Source organism: Tenrec ecaudatus, chromosome 1, assembly GCF_050624435.1.
Source record: "Tenrec ecaudatus isolate mTenEca1 chromosome 1, mTenEca1.hap1, whole genome shotgun sequence".
Taxonomy (NCBI): domain Eukaryota; kingdom Metazoa; phylum Chordata; class Mammalia; order Afrosoricida; family Tenrecidae; genus Tenrec; species Tenrec ecaudatus.
This window is the reverse complement of record NC_134530.1, coordinates 115,870,372-115,877,296: the sequence shown is the minus strand read 5'-3', so window position 1 is coordinate 115,877,296 and position 6,925 is coordinate 115,870,372. Positions and strand designations below refer to the sequence as shown.

General features: G+C 42.3%; 1 pseudogene; it reads left to right on the top strand.

The window, feature by feature from the left end:
- Positions 1-2,952: 2,952 nt before the first annotated feature.
- On the top strand, positions 2,953-3,445 carry LOC142436641 (glucosamine 6-phosphate N-acetyltransferase pseudogene; annotated as a pseudogene).
- Positions 3,446-6,925: the final 3,480 nt, after the last annotated feature.

Here is a 6,925-nt window from a genome sequence, read left to right as displayed (position 1 = left end):
TGCCACCCAAGGGCTGTGCTTCCAAAGTTACAGCCATGAAAGAGCTCCTCTGAAAGCCGGTCTGGAACTCAGTGCGCGCCGGCGTGCTGCGAATGTGCTTTGTGGTCGTAAGTCTCAATATCTTTCCTCCATTCAAGTCAAACGACACCCACCAACGCGGAGCCACTACCCGTGTCAGTGCTGTTTGCATATCTGCTCTTTTGAAAAAGATGCCTGGGGAAAATGCCTCCATTGTGGGACCAAAGGAGAGAGAGAGGTGAGAGCTAGTCTCAGAAGCTCACAGGGGCAGTTCCACCCCTCACTCAGTCCCTCTGGGTCAGAATGGACTCAATGGCTTTATTTTGTTTTGGTTTGGTTTTTTATTTGTTACAAATTTCTCTAAATATTAAGATGATGCTTTCTCATTTTTTTTGTAATCTAGGAGACTGGAGCGTAAGTGAGTGATGAATCTAAATAAAAATAAGGGATTTAAAATATATATAAATCTACTTACATGACTCCATGCCAGTCAAGTACTAACCCTCACTAGATGTTAGACCAAGGAATGTTTTTAATTCACTGCTTTGTCCTCAGCACCCTGTCCTGAGCATAGTATCTGCACATAACAGATCCTTAATACGTGCTTATTGATATAATTAATGGGTACAATGCGATAATCTTTTCTCTCTTTTTTTTTTGTATTTTGGGAACCTTATTTATTTATTTATTTTAAAATACTTTTATTGGGGGCTCTTACATTTCTTATCACAATCCATACACTCATCCATTGTGTCGAGCACACTTGTACATATGCTGCCACCATCATTTTTAAAGCATTTTCTTTCTACTTGAGCCCTTGAAATCAGCTCCCTCCCCCACCTTCCCTCCTCCATGGTGCCTGGCTATCAAAAGATATACCATCTGGGGTTTTAAAGTCTTGAAGATAAACAAGCAGCCAACTAGCTGAGAAACAACAAAGCCCACATGGAAGAAGCACACCAGTCTGTGTGATCACTTAAGGTGTCGAAGGAATCAGGTATGAGGCATCTGATACCCAGAACAAAAGAGATAATCTTTTATAAACACTGCCATAGTTCCCCCCTCATTTCCTCCATCATCCCCCTTTTCTAAACCAAAAGAGTGATTGTCCTTTCCTTACTTCCTAGAATATTAGAGGGTGGACTCTGTTTCTTGCAACCAGGTAAGCACAGGTGTCAAGGGAATTGAGTAAGACAGCAGACAAAAACACTCCACAGGGGATTCTGGAGTGGAACATCAGCGTAATGGAAGAAGTATTTTAAAGCTACAAATTAGTATTAACATCTGTGCAAAACAAGCTTTCAAACTGTGAACCAACCAGATTTACAGAATACTATTAATCTTCATTCTGCTCCTGAGTTAGATGCTTATTCCCCACAGCGAGTCACTCGCTGACTTGAGCTACAAAACACAGCAGTCTGCAACACCCCAAGAAACACAGGGAGACAACTGAAAATTAATTCTCACTCTTGTAATTAAGTATAACATTTTGCATTTTGTTTCATCTGGTTGACGAATATAACTCTTTACTCACATACAGTTTTGAGTAAATTTTAAAGCTTTTCTCATGGAGTGGGGACCTCCAGGTGGTACTCTTTGGTGGGAATGTGAGGGTGTACAGCTCTAGTGGGAGGACCCTTTTTATTTTGCATGAGAAAGCAGTAATTTTGTATACTGAGGTTGATGAACGCTTTCATGTCTAAGAAGAGATACAGCTAACTCATCATCTTTCCTGCTGACACAAATTGCCAAACTTTACAAAGTAAGTTTGTTTCATGCCTCAATAACTTGTTTCCATCTGAAGCAAAATGGATTCATGCTCAACATGGTCTTCAAGTTACTCACTCCCCATCAGCAAAGCCTCAAAGCCTCAGCGAGGGCCGGAGTGCGGCGGCTAGAACACTGATGGGGTGAGCAAGCAAAGGAGTGGCTGGGGCACCATAGGGGGGGCTTGAGCTTGGAGCGGGGCTGTTCAGGTAAGTGCCCCAGCAGGAGGACCAATGGGAGGGGACGTAAGAGATGATCAGTGAAGGGCTGAGGGTGGAGAGGCAAACCACACAGAAAGATCTGGAGAAGCCTGAGGAGAAGCAGCCAACAGAAGGAGAGGTTATCAGGAAGATTGCTAGATTGCTAGATGACAGTCCAAACATGATCATGGAGCAGTTGGGAAGGATTTGAAATCCAAACTCAGGAATGTTAATTGACAACAAATGGCAGACAAAGAACATTGCTTTTAAAAAATCACTTTTGGGGAGTTCTTAAAGATATTGTAACAATTCATAATTCAAGTAGATCAAGCATAATTGTACAATTGTTGCCATCAGTTTCAAAACATTTTCTTTCTTCTTGAACTTCTTGATATTAGCTCCTCTTTATCCCCTCCCTCCTCCACCATGCCCCCCAGGAACCCTTATTATCATATTAATTTATTAATTGATTTATTGCTGTATCTCACATCATCTGAATTATCCATTCACTTGCAATTCTGTTGTTCTTTCCCCTCATGTGGGGTTATACATTCATTATTACTGTCAGCAGACACACCCCTTCCTGTACCCTCAGGGAACCAGTACTCCCGTTACTGTTTCTGAGGGGTTATCTAGCCTGGCTTTCATGCATCAAACAATCTTAATTGAGGGCGGCGTGCAGGCGTCGCCGCTGCCACGTCCGGTAGCGGCTCTACCCCGGTACTGTGGCGGCCCCAGTGGCGTGGTGGTGGTGGGGGGGGGAGGAGGAGGAGGAGGAGGAGGAGCACACCGCCAGGTTGGGGTCCAGCGGGCCAGGAGAGGATCGCTGGTCCGGTCCGTGGCCTGTGAGGGCAAGGAGATCTTCCTCCGTTTGAATAATAACCTGCTGTAAAACCGAACCAATTGCTGTTGAACCCATTCTGATTCTGACTCGCAGGAACCTATAGGACCAGAACTTCTTGCAGTAATGAAACCTGATAAAACTCCTCTGTTTGACCCCAATCTACTGAAAGAAGTGGACTGGAGCCAGAATACAGCTCTGTTTTCTCCAGCTATTTCTCCAGCACATCCTGGCGAAGGCTTGGTTCTAAGGCCCCTTTGTACTGCTGATTTAGATAGAGGTTTTCTTAAGGTACTGGGTCAGCTGACAGAGACTGGAGTTGTCAACCCTGAGCAATTTATGAAATCATTTTAGCACATGAAGAAATCTGGAGATTATTATGTTACAGTTGTGGAAGATGTGACTCTTGGACAGATTGTTGCTACAGCAACTCTGATAGTAGAGCATAAATTTATTCATTCCTGTGCTAAGGTTATTATCAACCCTTACTTTGCTAAGCAAGAACCTGAACTGTTACAAGATTACTCTTGAATGCCTACCACAAAACGTTGGGTTCTATAAAAAGTTTGGATCTACAGTATCTGAAGAAAACTACATGTGTCAGAGATTTCTAAAATAAAAATATTTTAAGAAGACATCTCTAAAGGAGCTAATGCAACAAGGCTATGTACTATACTCTTCCAAGAATTAAATTATTTTCTTGCTGCAACTCAGTGACCTGTAAAAATATGGGACTGAAAAAAATTGATTGTAATACAAATATAATGGCAGAAAATTTGGGGGGGGGGTTGGTGGGACATGCTGTGAATTTAGATCATAGATGGATATTATAAAGGGTATGGTTTTTAACCAAAGGAATGTATTTTTAACTTGATTTTTTTCTTGCATTGTATTTTTCTAAAGTTTGGCTTTAATTCTTTGTAATCATAGGTAAGGAGTTAAATGTCTGCTCTCTGTACTGGTTCATTAAAAAATAGGTACGCTGGTACAAGCTGTGTGAAGCCCCAATAAAATGATTTTTTAAAACAAAGGGGATGTCCTATTGCCTACAGATGGGTCTGAGGTACTGAAGGAATCAGTTATCAGTCATCAAAGACAAAACATCACATCATTGTGTGCTCACCTCCCTGATCATTGTGAACTCATTCTTGTTCATCTTAGTTTCTAATTTCCAACCAGTCACCGAATGGTATTCTGGTGAAACACAATAAAAACAAATGAATATGAAAGTTAAAAAGCTAAGTCATTAAAATATTTATTTTAAAAAGGACTCGGCATTCATTTATAGGAAGAAGAGAAATAGAAAATGTAAATATTTCAAAACCTAGTGAGTGGTTTCATGCTTCTTTACAATTATCTTTGCCTGCGCATAGTACATAGCCTGGGAGCTACGGAGATGTGAGCAGAGGTTTGGGAAAACCAAATCAAACCCGCTGCCTGTCACGTGGATACCACCTCACAGTGCCCTACCCCCACAGAGTTTCCAAGGCTGAAATCCTTACATGGAGTGACTGAAGAGGCGCTCTTTAAACACTGGACCACCAGGGCTCCTTAGTCAGGGGGTGGACATACCAGTCTCTTTCTCCTTGTCCCCTGTTAGCTCTCCTACAGAAGACTCCTCCCGCGAGAAAGGAGGCGCAAAGAGGTCTTATCAGAGGATCCGTGTAGATACCTTGCTCCTTCTCCTTGGGCCTGAGGGGCTCCTGGTGAGGGAGTCCATGTTTCAGGCAGCTGTAAAGGGTAAAATGGGAGAGGAGAGGAAATGATTGTCAAAGTGAATCCAGCCATTCCCCCAAAGCAAGTTAAGCACTGGCCTGGAGAATTATAACACATGAAGTCATTTCCCATATCATGACAAATCCCTGCTGGGGGTCAGCATCAAGGCGGTGAAGTGAAATCCAGAGTGAGCCAGAGCCCATTGTTCTTGACTCAGCAAAGAAGCTAAGGCGCAAGAGGCTCTCTATATAGTGTCATTCAAGCAACAGTTTTTTATAGCTTCTTATTGTGAAGGGAAACCAAAAGGAAAATGATACATAATATAGTATCACCAATTAAGTACCCTGAGATAGCCACGCAGGACATGAAACAGAACTTTTCCAGGCAGAAATCTTTCCATGTGACCCAAACCACAGCCATAGCTTCCTCTCTTTCTCCAAAACTGACCCCAAGTGTTGCTTTTTATTAATAACTTCATCCAGGTTCTCAATGGGTTTTCACCTAAAAACGTACCCTCAGACACTATAGTTAAACTTTTTTCAGTTAAAAAATTTTGATGTGTTTTAATATAGAAGCCCTTCTTCCATCTATTTCTTTTTTAATATTTTTGTGATTCTATTGAAGAATCCCAACTTTGACACATGGCAGTTGGTCTCCTTCAGCTTGAATCAGAATCACTGAGAAGGCTTACGAGAATATTGATTGCTGCTCTGGTCCTTTGAGGCTCCTCCCCCCCCCCCCCCCCACTATCATGACCTCAGTCCTGCCTTCCAGTTCTGGATAGATTGGAGCATGTTCCCTGGTAGAGATCAGAGCTCACAATACCCGGAATCCAGGTCATATGCTCCCCGCCCCTGAGCAGAGTGGGAGGAGCGATTCCAAGAAGGTAGGGAGAAGGTGGGAGGAGGAAGGGAGGAAGTGGGAACCAATCGCAATGATCGACACATAATCTCCCCTCCCATGGGGGGATGAACAACAAAAATGGGAGTGAAGGGAGACAGTGGTTGGTGTAAGATGTGAAAACAATAATGATTTATAATTTATCAAGGGGTCATGAGGGTGGGAGTGGCGTAGGAAGAGAAAAAAGAGGAGCTGACACCAAGGGCTCAAATAGAAAATAAATGTTTAGAAAATGATGATGGCAACATAAGTAGTACAAATATGCTTGATATAATCGATACATGGAATGTTATAAGAGCTGAAAGAGGCCTCAATAAAATGATTAGATGATAGATAGATAGATAGATAGATAGATAGATAGATAGATAGATAGATAGAATGCCGATTGCTGGTCCTCACTCCATGAGTTCTAATTCCGTAGACCAGAATGAGGGCTGAGCATTTGCATTTCCAGGTAGTTCTCAGGTGATAAAGGTATACTGGATTAGGACCACCCTATGAGAATCCCTAACTTGTCGAGATTTCCAGTCAGAACGTTGCTGATTGAATTCATTGCAGGGCATTCCGGATATTCTACTGGCCTCTGTGTTATTGGATTGGTCACTGGATCTAGACTCAGGTTCAGTTCCTTTGGCAAGATTAGGCTATAGTTGGCATTGTATTGCTTTACCAAAAGGCACATAGTACCTAATTGACTTTCATTTTAAATAATGTTAGTAACCATACATTTTATTTTCTCTATCCATTAAATCCACTATGAGTTAAAAAATTGGTAATATTCCAATTGTAGAATTTAGTTTTCACTTGTCAACTGGAATAATTTTTTAATGAGATGGTTCCCCATCTGTCATTTGGCTACATGATAGTATCATTCTCATAATAATCCCCTCGCTGCCCCCAACCTCAAGCTCATTGCTATTGAGGTGATTCTGACCCTATAGGACAGCATAGAACTGCCCCGATAGGTTTCTGAGACTGTCGATCTCGATGGGAGTAGAAGGTCTCATCTCTCTCTCTCTCCTGCCAAGCAGCTGGTAGTTTTGAAGCCCAACTTGTGATCCACTATGTGACCACAGCTCCTTTGCTTCAATATACTATGTTTGGATTATTAGCAGATATCTTCAGTTGTTTCTTCTCATTTTGAGTTGTGCCCCATTGGTAAATGAAGATCCCCAGGCTTTGCTCCATCCATGTCAATATGATCAATTGCTTTGAGGAGGTAGCCCTTCTTAGGTTGTATATAGTGACTTCAAGCCTAAAGGCTTATCTTCTGACACTGTAGCAGACGATGTTCCCTGCTATTCATAAAGGTAGTGGCTAATCCTTTTGTAATTGCTTACTCCTCCTTCCATGTGTGTTCTTAGTTGGGAAGCTCTGCTGAAACCTGTTCACCAATCCCTGCTGGCATTTGAGATACCCGTGGCATGGCTTCCCGGATCACAGGAACACAAAGGCCATCACAGTATAGCAAACTCAGAGGGGT